Genomic DNA, 14,774 nt, shown 5'->3' with positions numbered 1-14,774 from the left:
CATTATCTTGCATCAAAACCTCCTTTTTTAAAAAAAAAAAAAAAAAAAAAAAAAAATAATCTTATCATTATCTGTAAACCTCTGAGAACAAAAAACAATGGAGCGGGTAACATTTTAACATTAATATTCCGCAGTTGATGTGCAATTGCCATATCTCTAAGTAAAATTTACGATACTTTTAAGAAACTATGCGACGATTGGCGGATAACTAGATAAGTTTGTCCACTAAAGATTGAATCGATACATGACTTAGCTAAGCGAAACTATCGTCAACTCGTCCAAGATTTTGGGTATCCGGCGGATTGAGCACGGTTCCAGCACCAACCACAGTATTGATTTCGGTTTCTCTACGAAGTAGATGGTCAATCCTTCCAAATAGCGCAATAGCGTAGCGTTTAAACGGCTTATGTGACGGAAAATCCAATATTGTCAGATTTGTGAATAGAAGTTATTATCTATCAAGTCAATGTCACTTTTATGCAAATAATTATTTTATTAGCTAGCTATTGTCACAAAGAAATTCACATTAGAAATATTCCATTTCAAAATTATAAAATTTTACCAAGATTTATATTTATACATATAAACTTATTTTTTCCAAAAATTTTCGCGTATTAAAAATTCAATTGAAGAGTCGAAAATATATAAAAGAATGATTACGATCTTTGACACAGTAATGTGACGTTCACAAACTATTGCCCGATTATTTGCTCTGCAAAAATAGCTCGAATAAGCTCCCGCTGCACAGACGCATCTAGCCGATTAAAAAGCAGTCGACCTTAGAATTACGAAAGATTTCGGATATCTCGCAGCTCCAGCCCCGGTTCTGGAGCATCCCCGCCAGTTTCGGTCGCAGCCCCTCGACGAACGGGAGCATAATATGTTTCTGGGCGGTGTGCCAGCACACTCCCAGGGAACAACGTTCGATCCGGCTCGTATTGCCGCGAAACATCGACCCGCTTCACGAAAATTTCAACTAGATAAGAGTGAAGTGGAGCGGCTCGACGAAGAGAAGCCCGGTCGCGATTTTTCGGTGAAATTTATCGGAAGCAGATGCCTTGATATCTGTCTCGTTTTCTAATACCGTCTTCGCAATTCTAACTCTCGCTACTTATGTTGCAGTTTGTTGCAAAAATACCCTACATATCTTATCTGAATTCTTATGATCATTTTAACATGATAAAAAAATGCGCGATTTATCGCTTTCAGCATTTGGGTAACTGATGTTGTCATATAATACAACACAACACATATTTGTTATTTATATTAACATTAAATAAATACACGCGCGTAGAGCAAAATACTCCATTAAATAAATCTGCGAATGAGATTTTTGTTCTGTTGCAATTTATAAATAATTAAATAATCCAATCAATCAGTCGCGAGAGCGATTATTATTATCGCGAAGTATTAATTACTCGATACTTTCGTAATCAAATTAATATTAAAAGTAATCTTAATTCGATGTTCGGACATGTCCCTATTTTCTAGAGAGAATGGAAATCATTTGTCCTAAACTGCGGTAGACTTCCACACTGAGTTGAACGGTATTTTACGACGAGTACCCGGGGAAACTACCTTAAGCACTTTGCAAGTGTTTGGTGTCTCATAAGTAGCCAAGTTGCTTGGAGAACTGTTACCTCGTAAACAATTGCTGCTCACATTTAACGCAAAAAATATATGATGTGAGATTTGTATCGCGAAGAATACTAATAACAGAACGTTTGTTTCGTGTGATAGAATAAAAATACTGGCGTTATCACACTTCGCAGAAAAAATTTTAAACAAATTTTAGTATATTTTGTGAGATTTTGGAAAAGAGATGAAATATCAAAGAGAAAGAATTTATATATTATAAGTTAAAAATTTAAGAAAGGAATCCTCTCTCCGTGTAATTTCTAATGTCATTAATCGACAAAAATTTGCATTTTCATTTCAGTAATTAATAGAGCGATCACAAATTCAGTGAAACATCAATCAACAACTGACGAAAAGAGAAAACGCAGAAGCATTCGTGATTGGTTTTGAGAAACTTTTACCGATCTGTTATCACGGACGTAATTTCGCATCGACTACTAACGAGTAACTCGGGATAGACGGCGTTTATTGCACAGGCGACGTAACAGGATATTGTCACGCTGTTGTGAAAATTACAAGATTGCCGGTCTGAGGGAAGCGTTGTTTAGCTCACCCTGTAATTACGGCGATGGTGGCGAATACACGTGACGCCCGTGTATCACCGCACTACATTTAAATATCCGTTATCAGACAACTCGTACACGAATTGCTAGGTCCCCACCGTGTCGACGTATAATAAAAAGCGCATCGAATCGTTGCGACCAGTTAAAGCGTTAAGCTCCACTTGATGCAAACCGGCACAATTTATACTTAATTTAAAATACTAATAAAAGTTCGCAATGTATTACTTAATGCAATGATCTATGTAAATTTGCGTATAATACTGAACAATCGTATATGTATAATACTAAAGAAATCTCGAAGTTAATTTATTTTTGCACAAGATTTATAAGATTTGTACTGTCTCTTTCGCGAATTGCATCGTATTAAATTAGATTTTATTTTAAAAACACTTATCTATTGTATCTTAACTTTTTATCGCATAAATAGATAAAATTGTCTTAGATAAAATTTTAGATGTGTTCTACTTTTTTCAAAAGAAAATTGATCGTCTTTCTTATCGCTGTTGCATTAAATGTATCGATGTATCATGCCGTTCGAATATATATACTTCGTCAATTCGAAATCTATCACCGACTACTTTACGAAGCAACCGTACGATCCATTAAGAACACCATGTAACAGTGCCACTTACAAATCACGGTGATTTGTCTCGACCGAAAGAAGACTGTTGTGAAGGTATCGTGAATAAATCGCGAATCCATTAACGATTCTAGACATGATCAGTGACGTATCTCGAACGATGAATCTCCATCAATCTATCTCATGTGTTAGGCCTAATGTATAAAGCGATATGTTTTTGTTCCGACATACCTTAAATAGGCGTCAATCTACGTGTCAAATATATCTAACTTCAAATCACAAGGGGTTTTAAGGAATGATAAATTTGCAAATTTATTTATCTGCAATAAAGTACAACCGAAGATGTTGTGCGCGTTAAGCAGTTATAAATTAAGATCACAATTGAAAGATTCGTTTCAAAACAGTCTTGGAAATTTGTTAAAATAAAATAGCAGTTTAATCAGTATACAAACTAAAATTTATTAAAAATAGATCTGCACACAAGATCCAATTATATGCATAATTAAACGCACAAATGTAAAAAAGAGCAGAAAATTTCTATCTTATTTGGAGATGTTGTGCGCGTTAAGCAGTTATAAATTAAGATCACAATTGAAAGATTCGTTTCAAAACAATCTTAGAAATTTGTAAAAATAAAATAGTTTAATCAGTACGCAAACTAAAATTTATTAAAAATAAATCTGCACACAAGATCCAATTATATGCATAATTAAACGCACAAATGTAAAAAAGAGCAGAAAATTTCTATCTTATTTGGATGCAATGTAACGGGATAAGTTGAGATTTTATTGAGAGAAATAAAAAAGATTCAAAAAAAAGATTTTACCAACAATAATGAGGCAAATAAGCTCATCAGAAGCTCTATGTCTAGCAGTAATGCAGCGCGTTAGCGCGAAATATATGTTACATATAATTACGTGCTTATCAACGCAATTAATTTACACCGTCGCTAAACGTCACGTGACACTAGACGGAAGGTCTTTACGAGCAGCACACGCCCACTGATCAATCTGTATACATAGTGTGACATACAGCGAATACTTCATCGCGATGTGAGTCACTATATAATCCTCGTTGCTCTAAACGAGTCTTATTAAGGCACGAGATAGCCAAGTGTTTCGATGGGATTCAGAAAGATCTTTATGACAAAGTATCACCGTTCCTCTCTCTTCAATCAGAAATTATTAATCCCTCGGTAATCGCTGTGAGTCCCAGTTATTTGCTTGCGCGCGCAATTACTATTTTCCTCATTGATATCATATGATACATAAAACTGTCATCATAAAATCTAAACAAGTTTATAAGCGATGTTGATAAGAACAAGATGCGAGAAGAGCAATGATATTAAAATGCCGATGATAGCGAGACTGCAAATATAAACAAGACAAAAGTATCGGAGCGTAAGTTATTATATATGTCGTATGTGCAGCATTCAAAGGCATAATGAACAGACTAAGATTGTTTTATGCATCACATTCGCTCAATTTTCATCCATCAAAGAAAGCACGATAAAGTATTCACCTCACGCCGCGTTATCAAATATTGAACGGCACGAGGCTCGGAATTTTATTGTTTCCATGTACGATACCGTCGACACAACGGAGGTAAACATGAAAATGTAAACGGAAAAAAAAAAACGGAGAAATGGGAGGAAAAGGAGCAAGCATGAGAAAGCGTCGTACATTGTGCAAGAAAGCTATGGTAAGCTCCGTAAGCTCGCAAGCTCGCGATAGGACGCGAAACTCGTTACACTCGGCATACAAGATTAGCGAGACGAAAGCGAGATGGGTGCCTGTGTATGTGTGTGTGTGTGTGTGTATGTGTGTGTGTGTATGTGTGTGTTTGTATGTGTGTGTGTGTGTGTGTGGTGTGTGTGTGTGGTGTGTGTGTGTGTGTGTGTGTGTGTGGAGCTACAACTTCCTGAAACTCAACCACTTTTAGGCTAAGTTTATCGCGGTTTCGTGCATCGAAAATACAGTAAAATTTTGGTGCCCGGTTTGTATATTCAATTTGTGTACTTTTGCATCAAACATTCATAGTTTAGAGGCAAGAAAGAAAAATTGATTTCACGAATTATTAAGCTTCTCAGAATTCTATGGAACGTAATAATAATTGTAATATAAAAATCGAGTATTACAATAAAGACAACTGAACTCTTCTAAAAATAAAATTTTTTAAACTTTCGTAAAAAGCACTTCTCGTCAATAATTCTTTTCGCTGTGAAAAAATAATTTAAGAAAAAAAGTAAAAAAATCAAGATATATCTAATAAAATTGTGATATGATAAGCGTCGTACTATAGACTGTTTTGAGACTGTTTCATCGTCTTCAATAACACGAAGGAACGCGAAAGGCAATCGTTCGTATCGAGAAGCAATTCCACGTGTATCGTTTCTCCCGAACGGTTTATCGTATTTTCGTGCTGTAAACGGCCATCGAATTTTCGAGTGTTTCCTGTGCCCTCTCTGCGCTATTTTTGGCTTTCCCCTACTAACTTTGATACTTGAGATTTCACAAAAAAATATTCTTTCAACAAAAATGTTTGTTCTATGTGAAACAAAGGCGTCCGAGAGAGAATCAATAAATATTAAAATTATTTATCGTTTATTGCTTATTATTTTGCAATATAGTTCGCAATGTAACAATAAATTCGTAAATACGAAACGCAACACAATCGTTTGTCACCAATGTATTTATCATTGGACAATACACAAATGCTGGACATTGTAAGCATTCTATATACAACATTGTGTTTTCAAAGTTACCGATCCTATTAAAGATTCAATAACCCGTCGTAGTTTGTAAAGTAGGTCAAAATTCTCATGTGAATTGCTGCGAGTGCGTGACTAATATAATCATAAAGGTAACAACATAAGCGCAAACAATCTCTGATTAATAATTATTTTATCAATAATCGGGCGTCGCTCGAAGACTGTTAGAGAGTAAGATTGTTAGACGTTAGACGAGAAGATTGTCAACAAAAATAACAGGGAAGGCAAGATAGTAACTGCAATGGAGATTAAGATCACAGTTTTATCATTCTTTATCTATCATCCTTTATGTATACTAACGTGAGTATATTTCGCAAGTAATATATACTTAGCTCCAACTTCGATCAAATTCCTCTTACCGTGTTTCCATATATCATAAAATTTGTATTTATTGAATATTACAATATAAATTTTGAAATATATTTTTACTGACTTTGATATTACAATATATAACGCTAAGAAAATTAAAGTATATATTGATATTATTTTTCTTTTTTGTATGTGTGTAATTGTAATTTGAAAAGATAAAAAAAAAATCGAAAATAAACCGTAAGTAGGCCACGTTCCGCGTGCGATTTTCTCCTCTCTCTTCAAGCGGTCTCTGTAATATTAAACTAGTGAATAGCCATCGTCGAATTTTGCATTCTTTTGTGCCGTGAGAAGGATCAATTTCGTAGCTCTCTTTGTATCACCCGGGTATATGGACCTCTTCTCACCTGAATTTTAATGTCGTCCCTAAACTTGTCGCCTCCTATATTGTTTGCTAAGACCAATCTTTTACGCTATTTAATTAGCTGAAATCACAAGTGCCAATCTATTCTTTAATCGAAAACACTATTATGCCACTTTCTCGTAATGTTATTTAATATGATATGTTCATTTTCATTTCACGTAGTAAAGTTAATTAATTTGAGAAACGAAAGAGCTTGCTACAAGAAACTACTTTGTGATGCTCTTTGTAATTTATACTTTGCTATAAATAAGAGTAAGAAGAATTTCAAAAGACAATTCGCGTAGCTGGAATAAATACGTAAGGTCGTATAAATTATTCTCCAAGATTTTATTACGCGACTGCCGGATAACGAAAATATGTCGGGGATATAATAAATTTGTGTTACAATATAGCGAATGATAGATGTAAGCTAGTTCCATTCGGCGGATATAAAAATGTCGGGACGTTCAACAACGCGAGATACAGCGACGACAGTGACGACAGAATAATAAGAGTGGATACTTCTGCATTCTTTTGTGCGAAGAACGGTCGGTTAATCTCGCCCTCCGCTTCCTTTCTTTGCCACGCATAGCAGTTTTCCGTGATTCGCAGGACACGGTTGCATAAATTTAAATATCGCATCCAGCGCACTATCGTTACGAATACGACGAGAAGTCCCGGCCAGGTCAGGACGAAGCCTCTGGCTATTTGATTCCTATTAATCGGTCAGGTTTGCATACAAAGATATAGGCGCATATAATAGCCACGAGGCTCAAGCGCAAGAAGCGATACTCTTATTAAGCATTCAATAGATTACGACAATGACAGCAAAACACGAAATTTGTAATATGCGTACTTGCGTATAGAAACACAGACCTGTATAATTTTGATATAATAAAGAAATATTTCGCCTTATAATATACATTTTATCATTCAAAAAAATAAATTATCTATTTCTTCTCAATCATATAGTCGTTATCAATTTTCTTCGCATACTAGTATTTATGTTTTGACTCACACACCGTGTATATGTGTAATGGCAGAACATTTTTCTACTAAAAAAGCTCTCCGTCTTAACACTTATATCGTTTTGCGTTTGCAATCTACAATTCTCGTGATGGAACAAACGCATTTACCCTTTCAAGACTATAGTATACGAATGTTACAAAGTTGCGTGGACTTGCAGAAAGAACGCAAAAGGGATGCAGTGCAGCAGCCTACATATCGCGGGAGAGCGAGTTTATCGATTCCCTCGACATTCCTATTTCGGGTCGAGATATGTCGACAGCGTCGCGTTGCTGTTGACCGACATCGCGATATCCAGGAATTCGTGACACAACGTTCGTTGATCGGGCCGTGCGAATTGCCGGAGATCGTCGATCCTCTCGCGAGAATGCATAAATAATGACGGCAGTGTAGAAAAATGCGAAATAAGAGAGAGGCGATTGCGATGCACCAGCATAGATTTCGCAATGTAATGCATTCCGGGCACAACCAATCTTATACAAATTTTTAAAAAATATGAAAATTTATTTAAGATCATGTATCAATTAAACAAAAAATATTGATTACATTAAAAACCAATGAAATCATATTTATAAAAGAAAGAATTATATCACAATATTGAACTGAGCTTCGCTCTCTTCGTCTGAAATTCTCGTCGTGAGCGACGTCGAATGGCTTCAAATCCTTGTCTAATAGCGCATAGTACGGATAATTAACCGGCGCAATCAGATGCAGCAACTCCCAGCATTGCGATTCGCCCAATTTAATCATTCGACTTAATAATCTACGACCGAAAACCCGAAAGCGGAACGCTAATCGCTGGATTGTCCGACGTACGTCTCTCCTAGGGGGCAGACGCGCGATGTAAAACCATCGGAAAATATGCGAAGCTCGCGTCAGAAAAATTCTCAGACAACGACGAAACTTTCGGAACGTGACTACCCCATCAACTAACACAATTGCTTTATTCAATTAAATCGGATACGAAATAATGGAGATAGAGGCGAGACGTTTCATTAATGCAAATTACTTGAACTCGGTTCTTTTATCGAATTAAACGGATTAATTGCGATTTGGCGAAGATGAATTAACAGCACCGAATCTTGTATTCTGGTAATTTAACACCTTTTCTTACTCGTAAATTAAATCTGCATCTAATATAATTTTATCTTACAACTTTTCGTATAAAATCCAAGGTTGCATAAGAATGTTATGTTAAATTATGCTATATGTATATTATATTTAATTATTTCAAAAGACAATACATAGTATGCACCTAATACATATAATTTCTTTAGCTCTGCGAATAATATGTGTGAGGCACGAGTATTATATCGCGTAGTAGTAATCACTCAACACACACACACACACAAAAATGATCGACGAGCAATTAAAGTTTCAAATGTAATTTCATCAAACATAATAAATTTTTTATAGTCAGAAAAATACATTATCGTATAATTATATGGCTGTTTTCGAACCGCAAATTTCCCGAATATGCTTCAGCTTTTCTGTCGCACGCGCGCGAGTCGTTACAGAAAATGTAACACGCGCGTCAGCGTTTAACGAGCAAACTCGCGGTGAAACGCGAAGAAGTCATTAATTATCCCCATTTAGCGGCATTAACAATCATTGCGGATCCAGCTTCTGGCGGTGTGTCGCGTTCTGATAAAAAGCATTCCTCCTATAATAACGACTTTCCTTGCTACTTCTTCTTCTTGGGAAACATCTCGAAACACTGGAGATCTTTTAGATTCTCTGCCATTACGTTGAGATCAGTTATTTTACTGCGCATTTGTATCTCATCTCGTTTCGTCGTTTTGCGTTCTTGGCAAAGGAGACGACATAAATTGGCTCTTACGCGGAATGATATCTCACAACCAATGTGTAAAAGTCCCCCGTAAAGTCACTGCCGAAATTAGCGGGCCACTTCACGAAATTGCAAGAGTATTCCGTTGAGTTTTCGGTCTTTATTCATTATAGTCATGATAAAAATGTACTTGATATTTTAAGTTCTTAAATAATAATTAACGAGTCTGTCTCAGATAATTTACGAATGAATAATATTTTTTTTAAATTATATATATATATATTTTACTCTTCACTCTGTTCTGTTTTTATAAATTTATTTTTCATAAATTCTTTGTGTGTGTATCACTCATTTTAAATTTTGCAGAAAGCTGTACGTTTTTTCAATAGCTTTCAGTTTAGTAAATATAAATTCTTTATTTTCACACAGAACTCTGTTTTAAATCTAAAAAATAAATTTTCATCCCACAAATCCTTTCGCAATTTTGTGAGAAAATAGGATTTTGACTGTGTACAGAGGTATTTAAATCGAACGTATCATAGATTAAACTTCTATAGATATATACAGATTTATCCTCAAAATAAAATCCGCTAAAGACGCTTAGAGCAATAAATTAAATAAAAAAAGCTACATATATACAGATATCCGACAAGTGTATTATGCAAAAAGAACTATCCGTTTAGATAAAAAAAAATTTTAGATAAACTTGAAAGCCAACGAACGTAACGCTCTATTAAAGCTACCCGAAACTTAGCATATGTAAATTTCCGGATAACAGTAAAAAGGAAGTTTATGGCAAAAAAATTGTCGACTGCGTCGGTCATTATCCTGTAACAATGTACTATAAATTATTCCATCAATCTACAAAACAACAATAAATATGCAGATTGATAGTAACGGCAGCAACATGACAGCAATTCTTATATATATAGAAACAAATAAAACTGATTAAATTCTACAGAATCATCAACTAAAAATAATATTTGTGGTATCAAATGCGAAGTTTTATGTGTGTGTGTGTGGGTGAAGGAACTTTTCAACCCTAAGAGAATCTGTAATCCCATCTGTGCGCAACCAACTATCTGAAATCTAAGATCTTCGGCATGAAGTATCCGTGAAACACTAAGAAGATATGTGATAGCGAATAAGATAGAGAACGGAAGACATCTACGTCGAACAATATGACTTATGGAGCTAAGATTCCATGGACTCGGAAATTCTTGTAGAATCGAGAATCCATGAAGATGTCTGCGGAATCTTCGATTTGAAAAGTCATCTTAGGCAATCAGAGCATCCGGAAAATCAAGAATTTATTTTTGTCTGTTGAAAAAGAGAAATATTTATCGCAATCGGAATCGGTTACACAGCGCGAATGCCGCCGATAGTGAATGAAATATTTTCAACGCGAAATCCATGTTGTTCACGGTACAGCCCCCGGTCATGCTGAGCGTCCAATAAATGTTAACGTAAGTGCACGGCGAGAAAATTGTGTCTGCTTTGCAACGCGTTGAAATATTTATTTTTGCGTCCGGGCGACAAAGCGGCCGCCTGTCGCGCGGACGTTTATCGATTCCTCCGGATTCCTTCGTGCCTCGATATCGTGGCTGCTGCTCTGCTTTCGAGTTGATCGACGGCATCGAGGACACTGAGGCACGCGACGAATTTCAGATATCGAATCGACGATCTTCCTGAGCGAATTCTTTCGTGCCACTCCAGGAATCCGGCCGGAATTGCGAAGAATCGCATCATTTTGAGGAAAGAGACGGACGAGCTGTGATTGATGGTTTGCCGAATCCTCCCGTGATTTCCGAATTTATCCGCTGCATTAGACGTCATTTGTTACGAACTATAACACCCGCGAATAGGTCTTTTATCGGAAATCAATTAGAGTATAATTAGCGCCATGGCATCAACGCTGTCAATATCATCGAGAAAGATTACATTAATTTCAAATTAATCATTTAAATATAAGAATTTATAACTTGTGATGTGGACAATTATATATTGTTTAATGTGATATTGTGCTTATAATCATATAATGTTAATTTATTAATAATGCAGTTTTAAATTATATTTGTTAACTAAATTAATTATCTTCGAAAGTGTTGCTAGATCACAATACACAATAATTGTAAATTGTTTCTATGGCAATCACATTAACATGAACGAGAAAGTAGTTTGCGAAACTCTATTTTGTCACATTATTTGACTGGCGATCGATTATATTGGTCGAGTCAGCCGTCTAAAATTTTCAATCGCTCCAATGATCGATAATCAGGCATAACAATGGGAACACGGCGAGTTGAAAGCTACGTTATGTAATATTAAAGAATGGCAGCCTAGTTCGCCGAAGAGAAAAAAAAGTCGAACAATTCTGTAATCGTTATTAAAGTGTCATGTATTTTCATCATGTATTATCGAGTTTTTCCTTACACTTAAAGAGGATATAATATAAATAAATAACGACTAATTAATCAGCGAATAATAAGCCAGAAAATCACCGATTTCTTTCGCATACTAATTCCCACCATTCTTTGCTTTGTACACTCTCAGCGATACAGATCCTTAATATCGCAGATTCTTTATGCCATCCAGTTCTAGTTCTATGGATCCATTCTCATCTAATTATGTTCATAATTGTGATAATTAAAATCTGACATTTTAAATAACCATAAATACAGAAAAAGTCACTGCTTTTCTCGGCATTTATTTGCATGAATATTTTATCTTTATATCCAAAGTCGTAATTCTCGACGATATACCCGCAATTTGAGTCGTGTAACTGTTTCGTCCTTTTGATTGCCTTTATCGATCAGGCGTTATACATCGCGGTTGTGAAAGGAGACGAGCCTGACACGTGGGATAGAGCCTGATCTCGTGGGACAGAGCCGCTCGTAAACGCGAGATAGCTCGTAAGCGTGATAGTCAATCGTTAACTGCGACCGATTTTGCGTTCCGAGATTGAGCAATCTAGCAAGAGAGACAGCGGCGGAGCCGATGTGGAACGATTTACATAATTCTTAGTTAGCGTCGTGACGAACTCTCTAGTGGCATAGACGACGGCATTATCATTACAGTATCAAGCACAAAGGATCTAGATTTCGCGTGTAATTAAGTCGAGGAGACGAGCAAACTTGCGACAGCATAAGCTTGTCGGAAAAGTATCGCGACGTGAAAATATCTACCGACGCTACTGTGTATAAGACTTATTATACACAAAAATATTTCTGTTTTTCTTTGCGGTTACACTTCGCGGGTAAAATAAGAGCCAGTCTCACGTTGAACAAACGTGAAGCAGCAAAGAATATGCCGTAATAGCGTAGATCGTCACACGCGCGGTACGTATCATTTATTTTTCAAAACTTCCCTTTAAAGCCCTCCGACTTACGCGTGCTATGAAAATGCAATTCGCTTCAACCTTTATCGAGCTCGCATATATTTTCCCGGCTATTGCGAATGTTCCCTGTAATTTGTCGCATTTCAACATTCTTTTTGATTCAACGGACCGTGAATATTTTCACTCATCGCATTTTAATTACATTATTTATTTTTTAAAAAATTTTAGACATATATATTTAAAAACGGAAAACTCTTGAAATTTGTATATGCGAATAACGCCAACATATTCAATTTGTATTCGTTAAATAAATGACCCGTGATAAAGACTAATGTAGAAATTATTTTTTTCTTGCATTTACTAAATATACAATATACATATAATTACAAACGCATAATGCATTAAATATATATAAGGTTTTCTTTCTTATATGAATACAAAAATCTACTAACAATAAGAGAAAGAGGTAGTAATTTGTACACATTAATAAAAATCGCTATATGGGAAAAATATAAATTTTTAATATAAAGCACATTTTCTCGTATCACAAAACATCCGTGAATTAAACAAAGCATTCATCTATTCTGCAGTAATTTGCAAAGATTAAAATCGTTCCCGGTAAACGCGGTCAACCTGGTCAATACACGGATTTATCGGGAATTAAAATCAGCGTGTATTCCTTCACACAGATCCGCAGTTGCAAGCACGATCCATCAGTGCGATCGCAATTAGTGCTTGGACGCGACGTCCTGACGACCCGAATAAACACCGTGACGTCAGGAGGAAGCGTATTTGCAGTTATAGACGAGTGCGCCAGAATGCAAAGCAAATAGTACACGTTTGAGCGCGGACGTAGTTATGGTCGTAGAAGATATTAGATAGGAAAAGGTGTTTTCGAGGAATTTTTCGATCTTTCTTCAAAGAACGATGCAAGCAGGTCTTTTATCCGCATATCAGTGTCTTTTAGCGCATTATGTAGAGATTATTATGTAAATTCCGCTGCATAAAAGAAAAAGAAAGTACAAGTATATTTTTATTTATTTTATAAATAAATTACTCATAGCATACTTTTTGACGAAATCAGGCATCGGAGAATCAGTCGTAATTAGAGAGAAACTCAATTTCGTTGAATTTGCTTTACGCTATTTGATGGATGCGTTATGGAAACGTGCTGGACAAAACGACGGTATCGCTGGCGTCGTAATTGAGGGAGATATGTTCCAACTGGTTGAATAAATGCAACAACGCCAAATACCGTTCGCATGCGAATACGGTCGATAGCAAATTTGAAGATCATTGAGATTATTCGCTGCAATGATTTTGCATAGACAAGCTCCGGAGAGAAATTTATTTCGCGCAAATATTCTTTGACTAATTCAGCGATTTTATGCGAGAGAAAATCTTGCAGAAAGCTCGTAACCAGTAAGCTCGTTCAAGCTATTTTTCCACGAAGGCATTTTCTTTACAATGCCGTTATAAAATTTGATCGGTGGAAAATATTCGTCGCAGAAAAACATTTTAAAGCAACCCGTTCGCTTTAAAGCAATGTGAAAGAACCAATGTACAAAAATAACGCAAGTTTATTATATTATTATACAATTTATATATTGTATAATTTCTATAAAATTCATTGTAAACTTGTATTCAAAATAAACGTTACAATTTTAAATTTGCTTCATTTTTGCAATACTCTGATATGCAGATAAAATCGCATTGTCTTTTGTAACAAGAAAAGACCAAAAAATTCTTTAAAAATAATAATATTATATATTGCGATTAGTAGTGGATTCTAGTTAAAAGAAGCAATTTTTTGCAATATTAAAATTTATAAAAGAATTCATAGACTCATAGACTCTCGAGTCCATAAAGAATAAATGAAGTGAGGGTCAGTCGCAATCTTCTTGTACAAGAAACGGTTAATTCATTTGTATTACTTATCGTGTATAAATATACAATTCAACGACTGGTGATCCATCACTATGTTCAATGAACGTCCAAATGATGTATCGCCTAAGCACGAGGCATAAGTTAACCAGTTGTTCATCGTTTCATTGGAAAGAATTTCATGTTTTTATATCAGCTTCACATGACTGAATTACACGTTCATTTATCAATCTCTTTTTCATTTAATTAAAATACTAAACTAACAAAAAGATTCAGATTAAAGATAACAGAACACTCTCTCGTATGTATCAAAGCCTTCTCCCATTGAAATAGAAAAACTATTATATAAAGATATTAATATTATTAGAGAAAGTCATGAGATATATCAAAAATACACTTTAAGACAATTAAACAAGGAATGGTTTATAGAACATATATCACTTTGATTAGAGAAAGTTAACTCGATACGATGTCA

The 14,774-nt window shown here is 35.4% G+C and overlaps 1 protein-coding gene across 2 annotated transcripts in view; it reads right to left on the bottom strand.

The window, feature by feature from the left end:
• Positions 1-14,774, bottom strand: part of LOC115236688 (furin-like protease 1) — a 216,999-nt gene that overhangs the window by 122,394 nt on the left and 79,831 nt on the right. The window lies entirely within an intron of this gene.

Source organism: Formica exsecta, unplaced genomic scaffold (assembly GCF_003651465.1).
Source record: "Formica exsecta isolate Colony F162 unplaced genomic scaffold, ASM365146v1 scaffold26, whole genome shotgun sequence".
Lineage (NCBI taxonomy): Eukaryota > Metazoa > Arthropoda > Insecta > Hymenoptera > Formicidae > Formica > Formica exsecta.
The sequence above is the reverse complement of the archived record's forward strand: the minus strand, read 5'-3'. Positions and strand labels throughout refer to the sequence as shown.